The following is a 26,780-nucleotide window of genomic DNA, read 5'->3' as shown; positions in this document are numbered from 1 at the left end:
CTACCTGGAGCAATCCTGGAGTGCCCCTGCCTGCTGGAACTGGGGGCGCAGAGCAGGCCCCCAGGTCCCAGGGTCATCGCGGTCAGCTTGTCGGTGACTCTTAGCCTCATGCCTGCCCACCACTGCACCTCGGCACCCTCAGAGGTGCCCAGCACACAGTAGGTGCTCTGCAAATATTGCCGCACAAATGAGCAGAGGGTTTGGAGTCCCAGGGGTGTAGCCAGCGCACAGTCTCCAGAGGCCTAAGCGCAGTTAGGCAAACACTTCCCGAGCATCTACCATGAGGCAGCAGGAGGCGGGGGCCAGGGCCTCCCCCGTGACTGGGATGGATCTGGTCCTACCCCCAGGGAGTGCATAGTGCAAGAGGGAAGCAGAGGGATGAGGAGAGCAGAGCCCTAAGCTCCCCCATGGCCAGAGAACCCTGGCTACCCTACTGGGGCTTCCTGGGGGCACTTTCTGAGTCCCCGCTCTATGTGGGCTCCTCCTTCTTCCCCTTGTCTTGCCTTCCTACCCACTCCCATTCCCTAGTCAAGGCCTGGCTCAAACAGCACCTCTTATGGAAAGTCCCCCCTTACCCTTTTTTCAGGTGGGCTCTCCCTTGGGCCAGCTCCATTCTAGCTGTTCTCCTCGGCTGTGCTTACCGGCTCTGTGCATCTGCTGAGCCCAAGGCCGGCTGCTGGGTGGGTGTTTGTCGACTGAATGCCTGACCGACCAGCACTTGGGACAACATTCCTGTCTCCTTCATGGGAAGTGCGGGTGGGGCGCTGAAGAGCGTGGTCCCACTCAGCGTTCCCCACTTCCACCCTCCGGATGGCACAGAGCCCGGCACACCACGGGAGGCTCGGCTTTGCTCCTGTTGAAAGTACTTTTGAATGGTCACCAGGTACTGCTGGGCCCCGGCTATGCATTACCTCATTGTAACCCTCCATGGCCTTGTGAATTGATTGCGGCATCATCATCCTCATTTTACAAAGAGGGGCAGGTGGAAACTCAGTGACTCAGAGAGGCCGAGACATGGGCCCAAGGTCACACAGTCCTGGCACGGTGCTAGGACAGATGGCTTAGCCTGTGTGTCTGGTGAAGGAGGAGCTCATGTTTGTCGGAAGAGGACAGAAGAGCCCCCCCTTCCCCTCCCCTTCCCCTGTATCATATTCCAGATACTAAAAGAGTCTCCACCTGGAGGCCTGTGGATTTGCCAAGAGGCCTTGGTATTGTTCCCACAGGGAGCTTCCTGGGCTGCTCTGACCCTTGCAGCTTTCTTCGTCCTCCAGGACCTGGTCACAGGTGGGATCTGATTTATGCTGTTGTCCCTTGTGCCTGCACATGGGCAATTCTTGCTCAGCTGGCCTCCCCACTCGCTGAGGTCAGGGATTGAGCCTGGATACACAGCAGGTACTTCTTAAAGCCACGTGGCTTGTCATATCCATTTTGAAGATCCTCCACCCCCACACATAGCCACCTGCTTTTCCCCCCTTGAGGCTGACTTTTGCCCATGTCCGTTCTAACTCATGTCCTTCCTGGGTGGCCACCTGGATGGCTGATGGGGCAGGTAGGAGGCCCAGGGCCTCTGCCACTGATTGCTCACAGGGCTTTGCCTCTGGTCCTCAGATGCCTCATGTATGACCAGAATAACCAGACATGTCCTTCAGGGGACAGTGAGTGCCCAAGGAAACCCAGGGGCCATTCCCTGTGCCTCAGTTTTGGCTAAGCTGCCCAAGGTTGAGAACCACCGTGGTGGGTGCCCTTTGATTTCAAAGGAGATGCTAAAGCAGCAGGCTGGGCTTCAAGGTAGATGAGTAACAGCAGGTTGGGGACCTTAGCTCAACACCCCGCCCGCCCCCCCCCAAAGGGATAGGGAAGAGGCCCTCAGAAGAGTTCCCTTTGGGGGAAGAGTAAGGGTGCTGGGGCCTTTGTCCTCACCTCCAACCTAGTGAGAGGCTTTCAGGACTGTGTGTCGGTCAGGGTTCTCCAGAGAACAGAACCGGTAAGATACTGTTGGTGTAAGTCTTGGAGTCCAAAGGCCCAAGAAACAGAAGGTCTGATGTCTAAAGGCAGGAGAAGATAGATATTCCTAGTCAAGAAGAGAGAAAATTTGCCCTTCCTCTGCTTTTTGGTTCTGTTCCAGGCCTCAAGGGATTGGATGATGCCCACCCGCATTGATGAGCATGGATCTTCTTTACACAGTCTATTTATTCAAATGCTAATCTCTTCTGGAAACAGCCTCACAGACGCAACCAGAAATAATGTTTCACCAGCTACCTAAGTATCCCTTAACCCAGTTGAGTCGACAAATAATAACCATCACAGAGGGCTTGATATGGGTGCCTGAAAGTTTGGGAAGCATAGTGATAGGAGTCTGCTCCACGTCAAAGAGGTCTGATGGAAAGCCACTGTGGCTGGAAGGGTCTGGGGCAGTAAAAGGGACAACGAGGCGCACACGAGGGTAAGCTGCCCTCTTGCCAGCAAGGATATAGGTGAGCGCCTGTGTGCTAGCATCTGGCTGTGCAACTCCTTCAAAGAAGCAGACCCGGAGGGGCAGTATGGCCTCAAGAGGATTCCCAGAGGCCCAATGGCTAAGGAAGTATCTGGAGGTGATCAGCCAAGGCTGATGATGGAGTTCCCAGCAGGGGCTCATCCAAGAACCCATGACAGCCCCATATCAGAAAGAGCTGGATTTTATCTACCAACTCCACGGAGAACAACACCAGGTCCCGGATGCTGTGCTGGAGGAGGGGCTGGACATCCTGCCCTTGATCCCCTGCCTCTCTGGGCTTCACCCTAAGGGGTCAGAATCCAAAGTCATGCATGAAGTTGGAGAGCAGAGGTCAGGAGAGAGGTAGGTTGCCTCTCCCCTTCAAGGCCAGTGACATTCCAGCCCCAACTGCTGGAGGAGACTGGCTAGAAATGGGACGAGACTGTGGTCTTAACTGGACTGGATGTTCTAACTGGTGAAAATAAGACTCTTGGTTACTCCAGTGATTACCCAAGAGTAGCAGAAAAATGGGATGCCATGGACCTGTGGAGACTTCATTCCACGCAGGGAAAGAAACACGCCCTTCAAGTAGGTTTACATTTTGGTATTTTGTACCTTATGGACCTCTTTTTGGTATTCATTCTGATGTTTAAAAATACTGCATTAAACTATGTCTTATTTTGATTACTGAGATTTTTTGGTACTATCTTAACTTCTACTCCCGAGGCCAGTGCCTCCCTTGGCCTCACCCTATTCCCAGTCCCGGTGGGGAGGAAAATTAAGATCACTTCCAGCTTACATGCTCTTGGGTTTAGCAGATTCACTCCAAGGACTCCAGCGTGCTCGGCAGCAAAGTAGCGGTAGTGCCACTTATAATGAGGATGAGGATGGCAGCCCACACTCGTAGGGAGCTTCATGACTAACCTACATGGAAGGGGACATTTTGTCTCTATTCTATGGAAGAGAAAAGCAAGGCTAAGAGATATCAAGTGAGCTGCTCACCATCTCCTAGGGGAAGAGTGGCAGAGCTGGGATTTGAACCCAGACAGTCCGGCTCCAGAGTCCATGCTCTTATCCACTCTCCACAACTGCCTCCTTGGTAGGCAGTGCCACTGTGAAGTGTCACCAGATGCTGCTTGGGCTTGAAATCAGAGGCTGGTGGCTCCATGGCAACTGCTTTCCCAATTTGCTCTTGTTGAGAATCAATAGTGGAAACCCAATTTGTACCTAGAGCCCGGTTTATCCCCCCAAACTCTCTGCCTGGGTACAGCTCTGCTCTGTGATGGGCAGGTCAGCTCCCTGTTCTACTTCCTGGTCCTCACAGGGCTCCTGCCTCAGTAGGCAGAGGGTGAGCAGAGGGGGGCCCTGGGAGCCCGAGACCAGGGCAGTGACTGGCTGTCGGGGTGAGGGCCACCCTGGGCTGATTTGCAGATGGAAATTTACATACATAATGTAATTTGGGCCAATTGAATTGTCGATTAAGATGGAATCACTTGACATGCAACACGTACCCTGGCGGGTGACCGAGGAGACAAGAGGCCCTTGAGATGCCTGTAGCAAAAACACGCTTTTGTTTTTCAAGGAGATGGCCATTTCCAAATTCCACATTTTAACAACCTCCTCTCCTAAGCCCCCCTTCCCTCTGGGTCACAGCTGGGATCTGTTGAGATGAAAAACTTTATGGGCCATTCGCATTTAAATCCCAGGCACGGTAAGCATGCTCCTGGGTGCAGCTGGTGAGGTGGGGGGGAGTTGGACTCCTCGGACTGGGGAGGCTGGGGAGGCTGCAGGCCGGCGGGGCCTTGGGTTGGGCCCTACAACCTCCCACCTATGACAAGCAAGGAGGTGGCGCTGGGCGCACACTGGGGCCGTGGGGAGGGGAACACTTCTCAGAGTCTTGCCTCTCAGAGCCTCCATCTCATCTCTCAGGTGGAGAGAATGTTCCACTATAACCCGGGATGACAATGGTGGGAAGGAAAGCTGATAGCCTAAGAATCTTGGAAATCATTACATGGCGTTCATCATAATAACGAAGGGTAACTACTGCATTGCCACGGTGCTCCAAACTCTCTGTCTTACTCATTATTTTCAGGTCTATTAAAGTAATAAATTCCTTGCTGCCCCAGAGCATTTGCACAGGTTGTTTGGCCCGAAATTTACTTCCTTCCCACTGTGTCCCCTGCTTTGCCTGGTAGGCCTTTCCTCTTTTCTTAAGCTTTGCCTAAATTGAGTTTTCCAGTGACTTCTGTCTCCAGCCATAGCCCAGCCTGGTCTTCCTAGTCTATGTTCTGAATGCCCTGAACCTGTCCTTCTTACACAGTGATAATTTTATGTGATTACTTGTGTCCCATCAACCTCGATACCAGGCTCTAAACTCCATCCAGGCTAGGATTGTGTTTGCCTTATTCGCTGCTGATTCCTGGTGTCTGCTGCAAAGTAGACTTTCAAAAAGTAGGTGTTGCATGCTGGCAAAACACACTGCCTCTCTTCCCCTGGCTAATTTTTGTCAATCTTTTAAGTTTCAGTGTGCACATCGCTCCCTCCAGGAAGCCTTCACAGATGCCCCCGATGTGAGTTAAGTGCCTCCCGTGCGGGCCTTCCACTGCATGGCCCCTGGATTGTCACTATTCATTGGTTGGTCTCCATCTCCCCACTGGACACTAAGTTTCCAAGGTCAGGGCCGGTGTCTTGTTCACTGGGGCACCCCAGCACCCAGCTCAGGGCCTGGCATATGGTTTATCATGGAATAAACCAATTGGAGGTCCAATCTGGGTGAGAGAGTGTGGCTCACACTATGGCTGTGGATGGAGGGGAAGTGACCCAGAGGCTTAAGGCAAGGAGGTGAGGAATCCTGCCTGGAGAGGGCTGGGACCTGAGACTTTCTGGCTTCATCTCCAAAGTGAGGGGCAAGGCGGGTGGTGGCAAGTCCACCCCATCTTCTCCCTTTTGTCTTCCCGGCGGGTGCTAAAATTGGCTTTGGCTCCAGGATTATGACTCAGCAACTGGAGCCTTGCTGTCCTTCTGCTGCATCAGGCCTTCACCAGAGGGGCCCATGCAGCAGTGTGGAGCCCTTGGGGGTCCTTTGGGGCTGCTTGCTCCCTATAATCTCTTGGACTCCAGCTGCAGCACCCGGGGATAGGCCTTGCCTCAGTGTCCCCACTGCCTGCGCTCCTCCATCTCCTCAGGTAAAAGGATTCTTCGTGAGTCCAGTGGACAGAAGAGTTTTGCACACAGTAGGTGCTTAATGAATGCTTGTTGAAACCCTGTTGGGAATCCTAAAAATGTCATCCTTCATATGTGCTTTTCTAGCCACCTGCTTCGATCAGCAAAGACCTATGAGCTCATTCATAAACCTAATAAAAGTTATTAGCAGCAGAAGGTAGAGCACAGAGCCCTATGTCACTCTGCTAGGTGCTTCCTTCTAGGTCACTAGGAACCTACGTTCAGTAGCATTCAGAAGTTTCGCAGGTTGTTAGATAACAAGGGAGCCAACTCTGAGGCCATAGAACTCATCTCTGTCTTCCATGTTTGGAAAGTATAGGGGAAGTATGACAATGCCTTTCAGGAAATCTTTAGGTTCTGTTGACTTTCTCTTCTCTCCCAGAGCCACCTGCTACCTTCCATGTGTCCCCTGGAGCTGATCACCTTTGTGGAGACTGGGTATATATTGGCCTTGGGATAGATACTCTGGCCCATTCTCAAGGGAGAGCACAGAGAAGGAGGGTCCCTGGACTAGTCTCATTCATCTGCTTCTCACACTGCTCCTTCTAGTCACCCCAAATTGCCTCCTCCTCTTCCTACACCCCCCTCATCTCCTGAGGCCATGGGCTCCCCTCACTCCCCATCAAGCAGGGCAATCCATTGACCCATGTTAGAGAGCTGCCACCTTATACCCCAAGGACCTGGCATGTCCTTTCCCTTCTCTGGGCCTCAGCCCCGTGCTGTCAAATGGAACGCTTTGTGGTAGATGGTATCTGAATGGTTGTGCAGGTTTAGCATGCTCTGCACATATTACAACTTGCATTCTCGGCCCGCTCAGCCACATATGGTGGGATGTCAGGAAAGTCCCTGCTTCTCTGGCTTTGAGAGCCCTCAGCTCTAAAGTTGTGGGGTGGGGGTGGGGGCGGTGGGCGTGCTGGGTGCAAAAGCTTCAAGCATTCTTCTTACTGTTCCTTTTCGAGATTCTATGAACCCTAATACCAGTGACTTTAAAAAAAAAAAAAAACTATTTAAAGAAAAAAAATCCCTGAAAATCACTATGCTGTAAGGTTTGATTTCTCAGAAATGATCAGGAAGGAAGAATGTGGGACGCCTCAAGGTGGTGTGTGTGTGCGCGTGTGTGTGTGTTCTTTTTTCCTTTTTTTACACTCCAGTGAATCAATCTTTGCAGAGAGTATGAAATGAAAATCTGCCACCTTGCAGTAAAATTAGAGCTGGCATCGCTGTCTTAACCAAAAAAAAAAAAAAAAAAAAAAAAAAAAAAGAAAGAAAGAAAGAAAGAAAGGGAAAAAAAAAAGAAAAAAGAGAAAAGGCAGCCTCAGAAAAATTATGACCAGCTGCCTGCTGGATTCACCCTGTAGAGGAAGTGCCTTGTGACACATTTTATGACCCCGAGGATTATGGCGACCTTGATGCTATCATCTTAATTGCAGGAGCAGGGCTGAAGCCAGTGGTCTCCCTGGAGCCCCCGTGCTCTGGCCCACATAACGTGCCTGGCTCTTAATCTGACGAATTCTTTTCTCTACTCTATCTGCTCCAAATTACTTTGTGGAGGCTGCAGGCTTCCTGGCTACTACTGCTTTTTTTTTTTTTTTTTCTTTTTTCTTCTTTTCTAAAGTGGGGCTGTGGAAGCCCAGAGAGGTGGCAAGAGGGAGTAGGGCAGCTTATTCCTCTCAGAGTATTCTCTCGACGTGGCAGGAGAGGATTGGAGAGGAGCCTCTGTCTTTCTGGGCCATGAGCTGGTGAAACATATGGTGGTGTCTGAGGATCATAGGTAATGGCAGGATTTGGGCTTCAGCTTTGGAACCAAAGGAGTCACTACCATCTTGGGAGCTCATCCTCATTTGACTGGAAGGGATTGAGGCACATGTGCTGGGGATAGGGTGCATTTCCCAAGATGTTGTTTGGAGGGAGGAAGGTGTCTGGAAGTCCTCGTGTTGAAACTAGACATCTAAATCCTAATCCCACCTCCACAACTTGCTCTATCTCCAGAAGAAATACACCTTCCCTGTTTGGGTCTCAGCTCCCTGTTTGAAAAATTGGAACTTTGAATTTGAGCTGGGGTTGCAAACTAGTGGCCCTGAGGTTTAACCCACAGAAATTGTTTTGTTTGGCTTGAATGATGCTTTTAAATCTGGAAATCTTATATTTTAAAAGATCCAAAATTTTTTACTTCTCTTGAAAAATCAGAAGACTTAGGAAAAAAAAAAAAAAGGTTTACTTTGCCACGCGGCAAAAAGTGGATGCACCTAGAAAGTGACAAGCTAATCTTAAAATTCATCTAGGACAAGAGACCTAAAATAGCTAAACCAGTCTTGAAGGTTTAGAACCTTCCAGTCCTCGCATACTTCCAGGCCTCAAAAGTTACTGCAAAACTACATTAATCAAAACAGTGTGGTGTTGGCAAAAGGGCAGACCTGTAGCTCAATGGGATAGAACTGAAAGCCCGGAAATAAACCCCCATATTCATAGTCAAGGGTGCCATTTTTTGTTCAGGGTGCCAGACAATAGAGAAAGAGCAGCCTTTTCAACAGATGGTTTTGGGATTCCCTGGATTTCCACATACAAAAGAATGAATTTGGACCCCTACCTCACACTACACATAAAAATGAATAAAAAATGAATCAAAGACCCAAATGCAAGAGCTCAGTAATAAAAACAGAACTTAATTTAAAAATGAGCAAAGCGTCTAAATGGACATTTCTCCAAAGAAGATCTATAGATAGCCAATAAGCACATGGAAAGATGTTTAACATCTTTAGACATTAGGGAAATGCAATTCAAAAGCCTAGTGAGATACCACTACAATGAAAAAATTGGTTAACAACGGGGACCCCTGGGTGGCTCAGGGGTTGAGCGCCTGCCTTCAGCTCAGGGGGTGACCCTGGGGTCCCAGGATCGAGTCCCACATCGGGCTCCTCACAGGGAACCTGCTTCTCCCTCTGCCTGTGTCTCTGCCTCCCTCTGTGTGTCTCTCATAAATAAATAAATAAATAAAATATTGGAAAAAGAATGGTTAACAACGAAGTGCCAAGGATGTGGGGAAACTAGAACCCATCTGCCATGCTGGTAGGAGTGCAGAACAGGGCAGCCAGTCTGGAAAAAGATATGGCAATTCATCCAAATGTGGACTGTAGAGTCACTGCGTGACACAGTAATCCCACTCCTAGGAAGGTATATGAAATGAAATCCCGTGTTCACACAAAGCCTGGTCCACGAGTGAGCAAAGTGGCATGACTCGCAATAGCCAGGAAAGGAGAGACCACATGAACGTTTGTCAAGTGGGGGGTGAATGAAACCAGGTGGCACAGCCATACGATGGAAGAGTATTTGACAATGGGAAGGAATGAAGCAGTGATGCATGCACAGCATGGATGAGCCTTGGAAGGTGGAAGTCATAGAAGGCGGTAGCTGGGTACTGTATGGTTTCATTGATAGGAAATTACTGGAACAGGCAAATCAACAGAACCGCAAGTAGCTTAATGCTTGCGCCGGGCTGGTGGCCGTGGGAGGGTGACTACTACTGGGTCCTGGGGTTTCCCTTTGGGGTGACAAAAACGCTCTTGCGTTAGATTGTGGCAATTGACATACAGTTCTGTGAAAATACTAAGAAACATCGACTTGATCACCTTAAATGGGTGAGCTCTATGGTATGTTCTATGAAATTCTATGGCGTTCTCTGGAATTTTGTCTCAACAAAACTTCTTTAAAGAAATAGTGTCGGGACCTGAGAAGGGGCATCTCCCTTTACGTGGGGTAAGTGCCCTCGGCTCCCTAAAGTCCCTACCTGGGTTTTCAGCCTCTCAACTTACCTGCCGGCCCTGTCAACCTCTGTTTACAAGCTCAGATTGGAGGTTCATAGGGGGTGCTTCGGGTCCTCTTTCCCAAAGATCCATGGGATGTCATGTTCTCCCCTTCTGGGAACACTCTCTCTTGCTGCTGCTTCTCTGCTGCATGACCTTGGACCCCTGCCTTCTGTGAGCCTCGGGTTCCCCAGAGATGCAGGAAGGGAGGGGTTTGGACTTGGCCATCCCTCAGAGTCCCTGTCGCCCCAGCCTTCTATGGGTCTTCGAGCCCATGAGCTCTGGCTCTTACTGCCTCTTCTATGCCCTCTCATCTAACTGGTAGCCTCTGTGAAGAGTTGGAGGGGCCAGGAACAGGGGCACAGCATGCAGGTCACAGGCCCGAGAGGCCAGCTCAGTGGCTGCAGGCCATTCTGAGGGCACCACCCCATTCGTCCAGGAGCACGTTGGGAGCAGAGCTGCCCAGTTGCTCCCCAGCCCCCCCGGGACCAGGCCTCATCACAAGCTGGCACAGGGCTGTGAGGCCCCTGGAGTGGCTGCTAGGGCTTCCTGGGGGCAGAGCAGAGAGGTCCTGGGGAGCCAAGTCTTCACCATTCGGGGAAGGGGATACAGGAAGGAAGTCCTCTTCCCACCTTGTTTGAAAGGAGAGAGAAAGGCAAGCTGGGTATGAATGAGGAGGAAGGTACAGCTGCTCCACGAGGTGCTGGCCAGGCTCCAGCCCTGCTCTGAGCGCCGTTCCCCTCGGGTCACACCTCACGAGGACAGTGTGCTCATGACGGCTGCTCCTTCTCGTTATGATCCCCACTGTATCAGAGAGAAAATCAGGGGACAGGGTGCTGCACAACTGGCCCAGGGTCACTCAGTGAGAAAGTGGCAGAGTCTGGGTACAGAGTCCACACTCTTAACCAGTGCACAGATGTAGGATTTTTATTAAAATGTTTCAGACTCACTTCTGACTGTCCTTAGTGTTCAGAGGCTGGGATGGTCAGGGAAGGGTTCATTTTCTAATCCATCTCTCTGGGGGAGGCTCCTGGATGATGGAGAATCAAAGGGTACTGTGTCTGGATGAGCCCATCCCCCTTCAATCGAGCATGCGGTTGACATGATGGCTCTTGGGGAGCGAAGCGGACCCAGACCCAGGCAGTCTGGAGCTGGCCATCAGCTGTCTGTGGAACCTCGGGCCAGCTGCTTTGCTCTTCTGACTCTTGGCTTTCCTGCTGCAGGGATGCTCAGCCTGAGGATGAAATGCAGTCATGTCTCCAAACCAAATTTCACATGGTCCTGGGCAGGTGGAAAGCCCACAGTGAACGGCAGCAGTGACCATTGTAACCACACCTAGGGTTGGCATTTTCTATGATAGTTGATGGGCCAGGAGCTGCAGCCCTGAGGTGCTCCTGCTGCTACAGTACTGAAGAGACTCAGCCTTTGTTTTCAACGATGGGGAGGATGGCTGGTCCCAGCGGACTGGTCTGCTATTCAAGTTCAGCGGGAGCACAGACCTCAGCTCCCACTGCATTCTTGGCTTCCTTTGGATGGGTGTGCTCCTGCCCTACATGCTCCTTCTTGTCTCCAAACCCATGTTTATGCTTTCCCCCCCTCCTTCCCTGGAGACTTCCCTTCTTATGTCCTCAGACTCCACTATATCCTGGTTCGGGGTCATTCTGTGTGTGTGTGTGTGTGTGTGTGTTATGTGTGTTTGTGTCTGTCTGGGAGCAATGAAAAGGGAGCAGTGATCTGATTTAGGAGCAAAGAAAGTCTCCCAGGACTCCCACAAACCTCAATTCCCAAGGGAACCAGGCAGGGTTGGGTCATTAGTGAAGCAAGGACGATGGGATGGGGTCTGTGGTAAACCAGGGCACCCAGCTCTGTCTCAAGTTCCTCCCAGTTGGTGTCTTGTGAGAAGTCACCTTCAGAAAGGCTCGATCTTTTAACTTTTCAGGAGGAACTGGAAATATATATTTGCATACAAAATGTACTGATTTTTTAAAAGAGCATTGCATAGACCAGACAGAGTTGTGCAATGCTTTTAAAACTTTCATGCCCAAGTCTAAGCTGGGGGCCACCACAAGGCCTCTTCTTCGAGGTCTGTCACCAACAGGCCTCTGGGGGGAGGGGGCGCTGAGTACACCTGGCCCGAGCCCAAAGGCACCAGTCTGCCAATCTGGGCTTTGACTGAGCTCAGGAGTGGGAATGACCAGAGGGATGGTGGTAAGAGGGAGGCCAGGAGAAGTTATAGCAGATACAGTAGGTTTTGAGAGAGAGAGAGAGAGAGAGAGAGTGAGAAAGAGAGAGAGTGAGAATATTGGAATGGAATGGAATGTTTGAAGTTGATCCATGTGTGGTGGAAGGGTCACTTACTGGACTGAGCCCTCACATTGGTCAAGCCCCAGAATCTGGCACACAGCGATAACACATCATACTTCCTGTCCCATGGCAGGCCTAGTTTCCTACAGTAGAATCAGACATGGAACAAATCTTTATCTTCTATACCTGTGCAGTACCCTGGCTGTCATACTGTCAGGGAGGGAGCATTGTCCGTGCTGCCTAAGGCCTGGCTCACTGGGGCAGGAAGAGAGACATTTGAGCTGGGTATAGAAGTATCACTAGGATACTGTCATTTAGATAAAGGGGAGGGGGGTACTTTAGACCTCAAGCTATTCAGGCATGCAAAAGCAGGGCCTTCCAGAGTGGTGTGTAGGGTATGACAGAGATGGAGAGAATCATGGCAGGAGACGAGAGCCAGAAGGACTGAGGTCAGATCATGAATGGCCTCAGTACTGGGTAAAGGGCCTTCCTAATGAGATCACGGGGGTGGGGAGGAGCCATGGCAAGCTTTGAGTTCAGACAAAGCCCCGATACACTCGTTTATCCACCCACCCATCCATCCATCCATTCATCCATCCAACTAACCATTTATCCATCCATCCATCTATCCATCTATGCATCAATCCATCAAATATATACTGAGCACTGAGGACTCAGTCGTGAGCAAAGCATGTCAACTCTTGTCCTCCAAGGAGCCAATGGTCTAGGGCAGGGGGAGATAAGAATGAATAAAAGAATCATGCAAATAAGTTTATCACTTAAGATTGTGTGAAGAGCAGTGAAGGGAGAAGCCGGGATGCTGTGATTAGGAGCCAGGAGTGAGGGGGAGGGAGGGTTGCAGAGGAGGCTGGAAACCCAGGCTGTATGGACTCAGCCACAAGCCCCAGTTAGGATTTTTTCTCAGGTGCCCAAAGCCTATGGACTGACTCATTTGGGGTAGGACTCAGCCACAGTCTTGCTGGGAGCCTTGGCATGGTCCCCTCACCCCCCTCTACTTCTGATTTCCATGCGTCCAACCAACAGGCAGGACAAGGTCTCCTCCCAGGCCCCCTTTAATTCTCTGTTTTCTTTCCTCCAGTGTCTTCCCTCCCTGCTACTGCCACTTAGCCTGTTGTTTGAGGAGACACAGCAGAACCAACGGTGATTTCATGTGGTTGTTTCTCCCACTGGCCTCCCTGCCTTCCCCTTGAGAAGCCCCCTCTGGTCTCCTGGCTACCTCTGTACCTCGTCAGCCCAGCCTGGAAGGCAGGAGGGTGATTGTTGGGGGCCCTCCTGGTTGCTGAGGCACACATCCTGCTGAGGAAGTCCCCCTCGGGGGCAGAGGGGACCTTCTGTGTTCAGAAGCCCAGGGAGCCTAGCACCGAGGCGCAAACTGCTTGAACCTGCCCAGTTGTGGGCAGCCTGGTGGGGTGGCCAGACCACTGGCCTGGAGCTGGGCTCCTGGGCTCTATACTTGGCCCCATCCCTGACTCACTGTGTGCCCCAGGCCATCGTCATGCCCATCATGGCCTCAGTTTCCCCAACTGGTAAGATGAAGCAGTTATTTCAGAGAGGTAGTTTTATTAATAGTCTGGAGCTCCCTTTGTTCAAGGAAAAACATGCGCCTGATCCTGTTTTATAAACCAGATAGAATCGGAGTCACCAAATTTTTTCTGGTGAATGAGGAGTGGGGGCACCACCCACTCAACTGGCCTGACCCTCTCCCCACCCAGAGCCCTGGGGTAGATGACCTGGGCTGGGTGGCCCCCAGGTTCCTGGGCAAGTTGTAATGCTGATGTCAGAAGAGACTGTAAGTATTTTGGGGCTGACAGTGTTAGGGTCTCCCCCCTGGACAGGGTGGCTGAGGCTGGGGAAGCCCGAGGAGGGGAACGGCTCACCCGGCTGCCCACTGGCACCCTGCTTCTCAGTCAGGGTCACCCAGTCTGGAGGGGCCTCTGGGAGACAAGAAAGACCCCTCTCCACAGATAATGTCCCTCTGGTTTTGGGGGAGAATGTTCTGGTGCGTTTGGGCCCAGTCCTTCTTACTTCTTTAGAGGAACCAGGCATCCTGCTCCCCACCCCCTCGGCCCCATGGAATGTGGGAGGGGAGAGCAGCCCAGGCTGAGGCGACGTCTTGAATTATTTTGCAAACACGTTGGGTTCACCAAAGCCCCGCTCACATCTTGTCCCCGGCACCCTCTGCCTGGATGTGTGAGCCCATATGTTCCTGGGCAAACGTGCTCCGTCTGCCCAGGCTGCATTTGCAATTAGCTCATCAGGATGCTGTTCTCTAATAGTGCTTTGATGTCCAACGAGCCTCCTAAGCCTGTGCGTTTCCTTTCCTTTGAAGCAGGACATTGTGTTTTGCCAGAAGTCAATGAAACGCCCTAGTAGAACAGAACGGTTTAATTCCCGCCTCAGATACAGGGCTGAGGAAGTTCAAACGGCCTTCCGCCCATGCCCACCGTCCCAGTCGGCCTGTCATGTCCACCGGGGACGCCTGCTGGAAGCCACAGCCCCCGGAGGCCAGGCCTTCCGAGGAGGCTCTGACCACCTCTGTCAGGGAACAGCCCAAACTGCCTTGCAGCCTTGGTCTGCCCTTGGGCCCTTGGCCTGCTTCCCTGTGGATTTGCCCGTGACCCTGATTCCTGGGCTGGCTCTCACCTTGATTTGTTTCCTCTGATTTGAACCTGGCATCAGGCCCAGCCTGGGCTCCTCTCTTGAGTTCTGGTGCCCTGTGCACCTTGGCTGGGCTCACGGTTGGCTTCGGGACTCCATCTCAGCCTGACGGCTCATGGTTCCCCCAGCCATGATGTGTCCAATGGAACATTCTCCTTGGACCAGCTGGGGCCTCAGTGTCAAGCCTGACCCCGAGCGGCCTCGTATCCAGGTACGGGTTCTACCCGTAGAACGTACAGGTTCTACGTAGCCTGAGCACGTACCACCTGTTCTGAGTCTTCCTCCTGCCACAGATATTTTAGAGGCATGAAAACTTCTCCTCCTTGGTGTTTTGGGATTTGCTAATGCAACCATTATAGGTTGTTCTCTGGGCTGCTAACCAAGTTGACACTGGGGACTCCTGGCCACGTCGGTGACCGCTGTACTAGGCCGGACCAGTTCTACCAGCAGAACTCTGCCTCCTAGAGCTGGACCTTCCCCAACCTGATGCTCTGAGCTGTCCCTGGGCTCCCAGTAGACCTCCCAAGTCGTCCTCATCACCTGCTGCTTGGGTCAGAGCTGAGTAGTTTGGACTCAGCTAATGACCTTGAGATGCAGACCTCAGCATATAGTCCCTGTGAAATTAGAAGGAGCACATTCCCTGCCTTTGGGTCATGTTGACTTAGGGGTGCAGAGCCCCGTGACAAGACTACTTGGGTCCTGGGGAGGTTTTCATTCATTGATGCATTCATTCACCAAAACGTTGTTGGGCTCCCGATGGGTGCTGGGCACGTGGTGATGAGTAAGCTTTCCCCCTTCTGTCCTAATGGAGCTTACACTCTCATAGTGGGCACACCCCATTACACGAATAAAACAGTATCTCTGATGAGAGAACAAAGCTAGGATGAAAATATGACCGGGAGCTACCACGGACCCGTCTAGGTGGGGTGGTAAAAAACTTCTTCGAGGAAGTGACATTAAAGCTGAGAGGTAGGGGCAGCCCAGGTGGCTCAGCAGTTTAGTGCCGCTTTCAGCCCAGGACCTGATCCTGGAGACCCGAGATCGAGTCCCACGTCGGGCTCCCTGCATGGAGCCTGCTTCTCCCTCTGCCTGTGTCTCTGCCTCTCTGTGTCTCTCTGTGTCTCTCATGAATAAATAAAAAAATAAAAAAATAAGAAAAAAAATAAAGCTGAGATGTAGATGATGAGCAAGAGCCAGCCATGCAAAGTTCTAGAGGGAGAGGAGGAAGCAGCGGTGCAGAGGCTAGGGGCTGAGGATAAGATTGGCAGATATAAGGGTCAGAATGACTGTCTTATATATGTTATATATATTACATAGAATATATACATCATTAATGTAATGTATTATATGTGTGTTATGTATATTATATATGTAAATAAGTGTGTATATCTAAGAGAGAGTAGAAGTATAAAACTATATCCTGAAATAAGTATTGAGATAAATTATGACAACTGAAGGCAGCTCTGTCCTAAACTTAGAAAGATAACTTATCACTGAAGGTTTGGATGCCCTGTCCCTTATTTTCTTGGTCGTTCTGATGTTGAGAAAGCAGCCTGATGGGCCTTGGCCATTGGCCAAGACAGGCTACATCTAAAAGGCTCCTTTGGAAAATTTGATCTGGAAAGATGGACTTAGGCTTTGCTGTAAATTGCAGTTTTACCTGTAGGTCTGGAACACCTGCCAGTGAGCTGCGCCCGCCGCTTTCCCCCCCCGAGGCCTGCGCCCTGGTCCGGGGGCCGGCTAGAGGGCCCAGTGACAATCCGCAGTGGCTGGTCTGAAGCTGGCTCCGGGCACTGACGGTTGCCTCCTTTGGATTTTCTCATTTGAAACTCACGACCTGCGAACAATCCATGTATGTTGTTGGGAAAGATGGAGCATCTGATGATGTTATGGTGCAGAGCCTGGCCCCCCAGTGGGTTCACTCTAGACAAGCCATGTGATGGGGGCAGAGCATGAGGTTCCCTCTTGGGCCAGTTTCTTCATCTGTATCAGGGGATGGGGATCCCTTTCTGGAAGGCTGCTGTGGAGTCAAGGATGAGTCCCCATCGGGCTCGACCAGAGAAGGGCTCACACATGCTTCTTCTTTTTATTAATGAATGTAGCCACGGTTGCAGAACAAAAGCCAAGTTATGAATTAGTGATATATAGCCTTGTTGGTTCCAAGGATAATCAATTGTTGGTTAAACCTCGCTCTTGGCCAGGCGGCTGACGTTCGAGCATGCTGGCAACTGGCTATGAAAAATTAATGGCCTTAAGGCAGCTCTACCCAGCCTTCCCGGGTCCTCCCCACAGAGGCAGAGGCTTCAAATGCAGGACCATGATGATGACAGGGCTAGAAGGGACAACGCCAGCCCTGCCCTGGGTCTGTGGCTGGGAGCCAGGCCGGGAGCCCACTGGGTGGACCTCGTGCCTGACTCTCCCTGGGCCACTCACTGCCGACAGCACAAGGCCTGGCACAAAATAGATGCTCAAGGAAACATAACATTCACACATGGGTTCATTTACCGCCAGCCCCAGTGGTTTTAATCAAGGCATGGCTGGGTTCTTTAAAAATAAACAAATCAAGTGTATGGGTTTGCTTTGACAATGGCCTCATTCATGCCTTTTGCTTCGTCCTTTTTGTCCTGGGCTCACTCCTTAGATACTGTCCTTTACTGGTATCCCCAACACATTCACGGACACTCATGCACGCGCACATGCCACACTCATACACACACACACACGGTGCACATACATGTACTCAGAGAGCAGCACTACAGGGTGGCTAAGAGCTCCATTCAGGCGCCCAGGGTTTGCTCCTGGTGCCAGTGTGTCATTGCTCTGTGACCTTGGGCAAGTTGCTTAATCCTTTTGAGACCCAGCTGCAAAATGGAAAACAAAACAAAACAAAACAAAACAAAATGAAAACCAACTAAATAAAAAGAAAAAACAAAACAAAACAAAAAACAATCCCAGGCATAACTGTTGTAAAGAGAAGCATGTAAACCACTTGACGTGGCACCTGGCACGTAGGACGTCCTCAACCAGCGCTAGCCCTGCATCCCACAGTGCCCCTGCGCGCACTTACACGCCAGCACGCAAGGACCAGCACGTCTAAACACGCGGCTGAGATCCGGGGCTTTTTGGCTGCGGGAGTCACAGGGTCAGGGGCCCCCCGGGAGGGTCTCGGGCTGCTTGCGGCTGCACGTGGCTGCACGCTGCGGGGCTTTGCTGTTGGTCTCCGGCGGGGGGCTGTGCTGGGCAGGGAGCAGCAAAGGTTTCCGTCTGGGAAGACGTGGATGGGAGCCAACAGCGACCCCTCATCCTCCTGTCAGTTGGCCGTGAAATAAAAGCAGGCTGGCTTTTGTCTCTATCAAGTGGTCTTTTATGTCGAGAGATAACGAAGGACAATTAATATAGCAATTGGGAGCAACCTTTGATGCCCTAGTAATTTCCCTGCCTTATAATTATCAAACAATCAGGGTTTTTCAAGCTTCCAATTAAATTCCAGTCAGAACCAGAGACAGCCAGAAAGTGGGCACTGCAGTAGCGGCCCCGCGGACCCGAGGAAAGACAAGAATCTGTGACCCCCAAGGAAAGGCCTGGGGCGAGGGTGCTGGCAGAAAGATGGGCCCGGGGTTGGGAAATGAGCCTCCCGCCCGGGTGGCAGCTGGACCAGCCTGGGAGAGGAGCAGATGCCATTGCTGATGGAAGGTTCTGGAGGGAGCATCTGGCCCCTGGCGCTGGCACGCACCTCGGCGGAGCAGGCTCTTGGCAGGCCTTCTCCCCCGGCCTGGCACGCCCCGCAACCAGAAGCCGGCCCTGTGCTCCATCTGGGGAAATCAGCTTTGGGAGAGGCCAAATGCCTCCCGGGGCCTCCGCTCTCAGGCAGGCCTCAGCCCGTGACCCCCCGGAGCCCCCCGTGGGGCAGGCACCCGGGGTGAAGTAGCATCAGGGAGACCTAGGTCAGTTCTCCCCGAGAAGGTCAGCACCCAGGGCGATGGGCCCTCCTCCGCCCTGTGCTTCAGGACAGCCTTTCTGGCTGTTTACAGTGGGGTGTATCTGCCCTGGATTCAGACACCCATTCTGGAAGCTTCTCCTCCTCCATCCTTATTCATGTAACCTCCATTTATTCAGCCCCCGCCAGGTGCCAGGCCTGGAGCGCCACTCACATTATCTGCTGTGGGCCCCGCAGCAGCCCTTGCGGAGTACTTACTGTCGCGTCTGCTTCATGGGGAGAGAACAGTATTCCGTGAGGGTACGTGGCACACCCACAGGCGTGCTGCCCGTGATTGGCACACACAGAATGTCTCTCGGACTTCACAGCTATGGCCCTACCGGTCGGGCCACCGTCCTCACCTCGATTGCTGTAAAATGGACAGGGAGCAAGCCTGCAGCCAGAAACAGGCAGCTCACACCGCAGGGAGGTGTTTGGAGCGTGGCGGCTGATCTGGCCACTGCCAGCCGCTTGTCACTGCACCGTCTCTGGGTCGTTGACAGCTCGGCGGCACCACCTCGAGAAATCTCCAACTATGCCTGTGCCCTTGTGTTACCGGCTTCGTACTCAAAGTCCAGAACGGGAACGTCCTGTTGGCCAATCCTAAAAGCCCGTTCTCCTGTCCCAGAATATGGGAAAAGACATTTCCACCCAATGGACAAGAAGAGGGATTCGAAACTCTGCTCCCCGTAGGCGGGATTCTTTCAATAGGAAGTATTTCGGGGTGCTGGGAACCGAAAAGAAGAAGTACATTTGCCTGGTTCAGATTCCGAGGACAGACCCTCTCTCCAGCAACACGTGGGAAACGTGCAGGGATTTGATTGGCGAGACCTGCAGGCTTGCAGGGGGAGCTGGAAGTACAGGCTGCACAATTTCTATCTGAGAGCCCATCGAGCTACCTTCTCTTCTTGATGGGGACAAGGAGGGGAGCACACCGGCAGAAGGTCACACAGCTGCTGGGTGGTATTATCATTATAAATGAAAATTCCATCAGCGCATACCAGCTTGGGCAGCTGGTCCGAACCAGTGATTGTCCAGTGGAAGTCCTCAGCCAGCCTTCCTCTGTTCCTTCCTTTCTCTTCGTGTTAATTAGCAAGCCCTAAGGTAGGTGCACTGGGGGATACTAATACCTATGAGACCTGATCTCTGAGCTCAGAAAACTATCCAGAGACTCCCAGGATTTGGGCAGGGTGAGCAGAGGGTGCTCAGAGCCAGCTCTGCTGGCTTAGGACAATGACAAGTGTCTCGTCGGCCTCTTGCTTGAGGCTGAGGAGCATCTGAGCCCTAAGAAGTCCGCATAGGTTTGTAAGGGTGAACACTGACGATGTCTCTGGGCTGACTAGGGACAATGTTGCTGGCGCAAGGTGAGTGGGATGGCACGTGGCCTGCCTTTTGTCCATGGTGGGGACGTGCCAGTTCTTGTCCAACGGAGAAGAGCTCAGTTTCCCTGGCTTTAAACTGGAGACCATGGTCAGACTTACTTTGCAGGGTTGTCATGAGGATTGAGTGGTATAGGATGGTTTGAGTGCTTCGTAAACTGTGAAGGGCATGCACGTTAGTTGTCACCGATGTTTTGTGAGGCTGGAGGTCCAAGGATGTCAGTTCCTATGAGACCCATGGAGGTTTGGAGGCCAGGGACTCTGAAGAGGCCTGGACTGTTCCTCCCAATCTGCGTGGTTTTGCTGTTCTAAAAAGAGAGCCTTGAGGAAAGCAAGTGACATCATGGGGCAATGGAAGGAGTGTTGGATGGCAGTCTGTGACCTGGGCTTCATCCAGGACTACGTGGCTAGGTGACCTTGGACTGATTCTTGGGCCTGCTTCCCATCTGCAAGATGAGGCAAATGTGATGGGACCACGGGAGTCGGTGGGGGCAGTAGAGTTGTTAAGAACTCCAGATCTGAGCTAAGGCCTGAGTTCAAACCTCAGTGTTGCCACTTAAGTGTGCAGATCGCTTAACCTCCTCTCCACTCCTTTGCTCCATGCCTCAGTTTCCTTGTCTTTACCATGACCCAATAGGAACACCTCTCTCGTGAGGTTGCTGTGAGCATCCAGGGAGTCAGGCACATAAAGTGTTGAGGATGTTCCCAGCAGCGAGTGCTAAACTCTTGAACAGTTTGTATCTGGCACTGGTTTCTTCTTCCTCTGGCGTGCTCTGGTTCTATGGATAGGGGTGGAATGTTCCGTGGGGGCGGGGGGCGGGCAGACAATGTGGCCTGGAGTAGATGAGCAAGGGCGCTGTGCCCAGGGGAGGGGGAGAGTAACGGGCGACCTGTAGCAGCTTGTTTCCTGGGCATTAATCAACGGGCCCACTCAGCTGGGCAGAGCCACTAACCAATGTACCCACCCCTGGAGGATGTTGAGAGGTTCACACTTGCATTTCTGAATTCTTCCCTCCTGGAGAAGCCCCAGGCAGCCTCTGTGCCAAGGCTGCTCTTGGTAATTAGGGGTGAGTGACAGTCCTGCAGCACGGGGCTGAGTGGCACCTGGCCACTGCCGGTGGAGAGTGGAGGGCGCACGCTCCCGGCGCAGGGAAGGGTGACCGGTGCTTCATTACGACATAGGACTAGTTTCTCGGCTGCTTCATCCTCCACCAGCGTGTATGCAGAAGCTCATAAGCGATTCACTCTATTTTGCCCCTGAGGGTGCCTCCCGAGGAGGGAAATCATTGATTTTTAACACCAGTTCGGTAAACTCGAAGCTATTCCCTGAATTCTTTGGTCCCCAGCAGTGCCCTGGTGGAGAAAGCCAGCTGAGTCAGTCCTGAGGCTTACACGCAACCAAACCAGGTGGTAGTGACCTGGCCACCGCTGCGGGGAGGGACTGTGGTGCCAGACCTGCACACTCGCCCTCACTCCAGCCCACTGCCCTTCCTGAGCCTCTGGGGAACAGATTCCCAAGCAACTCAAGGAAGTGAGGTCCAGACCGAGTTGGAGACGGTGCCGGCTCTGGGGAGTACAAGTGAGCACTGGACATGGATTCTGCCCTCCGAGATGTGACAGCCCAGGGCTGCGGTCATCGCCTTATCCCCTCCGAGCCCGTCACTCACATCTGTAAAGTGAGGGTCGCACGGCCACTCTGTGTGGACCCAGAGGGGATGGGTGGACCAGACTGGTACCTATGGACCATGGCTCTCACCGTGACCCAGGGCATCAGTAGGGTGTGTGCTCGTAGCCCAGGGAAGCGGCTCACCTCGAGCATCCCTGGGCTACCAGGCAGGATGGACACTTCCCTAGCTGCAGTCCTCCCTGCTCATTTGACAGATGGAAAAATCGAGGACCAGCGAAGGCGAGTTACAATGCATCTTTTTGTTTCCCGTCTCAAGCTCCATCAACCCAATCGGCTCTGCTTCATTCTCTGAAATATCAGCCTTCTGGTCAAAGACCCAAAATAGTTCCTTCTATTTGCTTCTCTGCTTTCCAAATGGTCTAAAGGCACTTGACTTTTACAATTAGGAAAAAGATAACAACCATAAAAATAATGCAAATTCATCGCCATTTTTTTTTCTTGTAGAGAGAGTACGGAAAAGCAAATGTCTCAAGAACATTTGAAGGTACAGAATTTAGCAAATATTAATGACACCGAGCTTATGATCTGCAGGATTTCAAAGAAATTTTAGCGAGCTTTTCCCATTGCCTGCAGAAAAACACCCCCAAAAAAACTAAAGTCCTCAACCCCTCATCTAAAGCCTCCCCCTATCTGTTCTTAACCACCCATTCCCCAGTCTGATCAGCACTCACGCATCCCTCTGCTGGTAGCAGCCCCCATCTGCTTCCTCTCCCTCCCCCGGGCCCCATGTCAGGCCATTCTTCCAGCATCCAACTGCTACCCATGACCTTCTGTCTCTTCCTTCTTTCAATTAAAAGTGCTTTTGAATAAAAGAAAAAAATGTTTTCGGCAATAAAGCCACTTGCATATCTGGCTTCGGAAGTCTGGAGGTAGACAAGGGTTTATTGATGGTGTCAAGGCCCAGGCTCTTTCTTTCTGCTCCAACATCCTCAGCAGCCTGCATGGACGTCATCGTATTTATTGCCTCATGGTCACAAAATGGCTTCCACAGCCCCAAGCATCAGCTCTGTGTTACGGCAAGAAAGGGAAGAGGTCAGCCCCAGTAAATCTCTCTCTCACCAGAAAAGCAGAATCGTCTCCAGAAACCCTGAGCTGACTTTCCGAGACATCTTATTGGCCAGAACTACTCACGTGCCTGCAACTGGCTATAAGGCAGTCAGGTAACGTAAAGGTCAGTGAAAAGGGAGTATGATGACTTGATCGGCCTGGACAAATCGTGATTCATCCGTAGAGGTAGGGCGCATTGTTACTTGAACAAAACTGAAGTGGTTTTTTTGGTTGATTTTTGTTTGTCTTTGGGTTTTTCTTAGAAAGAGAAGGAGAGGGAGAGAGAACCTCAAGCAGACTTCACAGCCATCCTGGATTCTGATGTGGGACTCAATCCCACAGCCCTGAGGTCATGATCAGAGCTGAAATCAAGAGCCAGGGGTTTCATTGGCTGAACCCCCCCCCGCCCAGGTGTCCCCAAATCGAAGTTTTGATAACAAAGATGGGGAGGATGGTTTCTGGGGTTTTGTTTTCTGGTGACTTCCTGGGCACTGGGTTTCCTGATTGGAAGTCTCCTCGATCTTGCCCATGTTCACAAGGTCTGTCTATTGACCCACCAGATTTTGCTGCATGGATTTATCATGAGAACCTAGGAATTCCTGGGTGGGCCAGAGCTCCAGCAGTCCTCACCCGGTCTGTGCCGTAAGCACCCCCTCCCCCTGCCCAGCTCCCCACGCGGCACCTTACCACCTCGGGAACCCTCTCTCTCTAGTCTTATTCTTTGCCTTCGACCTTTTCAGTCTCCTGGTTTTTTTTTTTAATTAGTTACTTTGAGTCCATCCAGCCCTCCCATCCTCTAGGGCAGGGTTGAAAACTTACTCTCAAAGGGCCAGATAGTAAATATTTTAGGCTTTGCCGGGTACACAGCCTCTGTTGTCACTACTTGACTCTGTCCCTGTGACACAAAGGCAGCTAGAGACAGGGCACGAGGAAGGGGCATGGCTGGTTGACCAAACTTTATTGACAAATAGCAGGTAGTGGGGTGGGTTTGGCCTCACACCAAACTCCATGACCATCACTCCTCTTGCCTTCTATTTCTTACCTCGTCCAGATTCCGTGGGATATTGCTTCCTCCCTTCTCTCCAGGCCCCTCAGCACCTTTACTCTCATATTTTTAACTGTGATATAACTGATGTTTGATGAGAACATTCGGGGCCCCAAGATCTAGGCTAAGTGCTTTACCTATGAGGTGGAGAACATGAACCCCACTTCTCTGCCGGGGCTCAGAGGGGTAGAGGGACTTGTTGAAAGCTGCACAGTCGTGAGTGGACTCACACCAATAGCCAACATTCTCTGCTGCTCCTCTGGGCAAGGTGGGGTCCCCCTGCCAGGTATGAGTCAATGCCAGCAGTAGGGTGAGGCTGCTGTGAATGGAGGGAGAAGGCTTTCCACCTGCACTCCTGGGCCCCCTCATGCTCATGGCCCCCGTCTGAGCTGAACCCTCAGCAAAGTCAACCATCTTCACTGGACTCAGCCCCACCTCACTCTACCGAAGACCATTGTTTGCCCTCCCCTGTCCCTGTGACCATACCTCTGACGTCCCTGAGAAAACTGAGGCCACCAAGCAAAAAATATCCACTCAGTTTTCATCCTCTTGCCCCACCTTTGGTTTGTGGGTGGGACCCCCTTTCCTCACCTTCCCAGAGGCTTCTGGATCAGGTTTCGGCCTCCGATGCATCACAGAGCCTTCCCTGCCTCCCCCAAGGGACCTCACTTCATTCATTACATCCGGTTTCTTTAGAGACCCTTTGCCACTGTCTGTAATCCCGCTCCCTCTCCTCTTAAAGCGACAAAACAAACATAAAAACTAGCAGCCTCCACTCAGCCTGCCCTCTAGATACCGCGCCTTTGTCTGCTTCCTTTCACGCCAAGCGTCCCTACGGAACAAGAGCCTCCCCTCACCATCTCCACTCTCCTCTCCCATTAACCCTTCAACCCGCCGGAATCATGTGTTCCCTCTCATTAGTACTTCCCTGAAATTGCTCTCACCGCGGCCACCAAATGACCTCCTAATTGCCAAGTGCAATGGGCTTTTCAGGGCCCCACCTTCCCTGACCTCTCCATGGCACCTGACCTTGTAGACCATTTCCTGCTTCTTGAAACTGCCTCCTCCCTGGCCCTTCTCGCTGGCTCTCCCTCCTGCCTCCCTCCCTCTGCGTTCATTCTCAGCGTCCTTAGCCAGCTTGTCTCCCTTGGCTTTAGCCCCTGTGCTCTCGGGGCTCTGTCCCTCACTACACCTCCTTCTCCTCTCCAGTTCTCTTGGCTTCAGGGATCACTCATCTCTGGCTCTCTCTCCCACAAACCTCTTGAGCCTAATTCCCCTGGCTGAGCTTCAGACCTAACTATCTGGAGGCTTCTAGAAATTTCCACCTGGATCAACCTGCCAACACTGAACTTAATGAACCTTTCCTCCCAAACGTGCTCCTCTGGGAAACCTTATTTCCCCAGTGGCTACCAGATGGGTTCGGTCATCCGAGCCGAGAGCTGGGAGCCGTCCTAAGCTTGTCCCTGTCAACTCCGTCTCCGTATCGGACTAGCTGTCAGGTTCCGTCCTTTCTCCCTTTTTCATATCTCCAAATCCAATCCATCCCTTCCTCCTTAGGTTCTTCTTTTTACCTGTGTCTTGGGAATAATCTAATTGCTCGACTTAGTGTCTACACTCGGACTGCTGTCCAAAATCATTCAGCTGTATGGCTTCTGTCTCTCCTGAATGCTGACCTTCAGATGTGACGGGGAGCATCCCACCGCCCAGGACTCCTTCATCTGTGGTTACTCAGCCCCTCCCCTGCCCGTCAACCTTTTACCCACACACCTGAGTCTCTCCAGGATCTCATGGTTCATGAGCCCTGGAAGGTCCTCATGGGCAACTCCTACTTCTCTTTCTTTTCTTTTCTTTTCTTTTCTTTTCTTTTCTTTTCTTTTCTTTTCTTTTTTTTCTTTTCTTTTTTCTTTCTTTCTTTCTTTCTTTCTTTCTTTCTTTCTTTCTTTCTTTCTTTCTTTCTTTCTTTCTTTCTTTCTTTCTTTCTTTCTTTCTTTCTTCTTTCTTTCTTTCTTTCTTTCTTTCTTTCTTTCTTTCTTTCTTTCTTTCTTTCTTTCTTTTCTTTTCTTCCTTCTAAGGATGGATGGATGGATTGATTGATTTGACAGAGCACAAGCTGGGGGAGTGGCAGGCAGAGGGAGAGGGAGATGTAGATCCCCGCTGAGCAGGGAGCCAGATGTAAGGCTTGATCCCAGGACCTCAGGATCATGACTTGAGTCCAAGGCAGACAGACCCTTGACCAACTGAGCCACCCAGGTGTCCCCGACTCCCGCCTTTTTAAAGATTTTATTTTCCTACTTCTGTTTCAAGGAAAAACCTCAAGGCTCGTTCAAGCAATTCCTCTACTTTCCTTGTTGAACTTTCACTGGTTACTTTAATCTTGAATATGTCATTAGACACACGGTGAATGAGTCAAATATTAAAACTATAAATGGACAAAGGACTCTTTTCATCCCCAGAGACACTCGATATTCCCCCCCCCCCCAATTCTCTTTGGCAGGGGCAATGGCTATTACCAGCTTCTCTAGATTGGTCAGAAATACTAACTGTTCACATGCATAAATGTGAGCATCTTCTAACCTGCATCATCCAACGTTATAGTCATACGCACCTCTTTCAATTTAGATTGATATTAATCAAAATTAAGATTAGAGACTCAGGTCCTCAGTCACACTACCACATGTCAAGCATCACTAGTTGCACATGGCTGGTGGCTCCCAACCTGGACAGCACAGATCTAGAACACTTCTATCTTCTAGAACACTCCAGAGTTCTACTGGATAGACAGCAGCTAGCTGTCTCTTGATTTTTACAAAACGATTTAATCTTAAAGACAATGCCTCTACCTAATTCCTTATCATTACTGTATGCCGTTTTCTGTTAGTTGTTTAACTGAATTCCCTACTGATGGACACTTAGGTTGTTTTCTAGGCTTTGGCTGTGACAAATGATGTTCCCACAATCTTTATGCATAAACGTATTTATGTCTAGGCACATGTGTGTCTCCAGGATAAATTTCTACAAGGAAATTGCAAGTTCTAAAGGTATGCAAATTTTAAAACATTGGAAAAATTTCCTCACATACCAATTACTCCCCAACGGTGGGACGTGCCCATTTCCTCATGAGCTCTTCGGCAACACACATTATCAAGCTTTTCAGTCTTGATCAATTTG

The 26,780-nt window shown here is 51.3% G+C and overlaps 1 long non-coding RNA gene across 1 annotated transcript; it reads right to left on the bottom strand.

Moving 5' to 3' along the window:
- Positions 1 to 10,424: 10,424 nt before the first annotated feature.
- On the bottom strand, positions 10,425 to 18,906 carry LOC119871628. Its single transcript, XR_005357591.1, has 3 exons — positions 18,674 to 18,906; positions 16,139 to 16,315; positions 10,425 to 10,776 (listed from the first exon to the last, which is right to left on the bottom strand). It is a non-coding gene; the product is annotated as an uncharacterized LOC119871628 (long non-coding RNA).
- Between the last annotated feature and the right edge of the window lie 7,874 nt (positions 18,907 to 26,780).

The sequence above is a fragment of the Canis lupus genome, chromosome 4 (assembly GCF_011100685.1).
Source record: "Canis lupus familiaris isolate Mischka breed German Shepherd chromosome 4, alternate assembly UU_Cfam_GSD_1.0, whole genome shotgun sequence".
NCBI lineage: Eukaryota > Metazoa > Chordata > Mammalia > Carnivora > Canidae > Canis > Canis lupus.
Note: the sequence above shows the minus strand (reverse complement) of the source record. Positions and strands in the feature narration are given on the sequence as shown.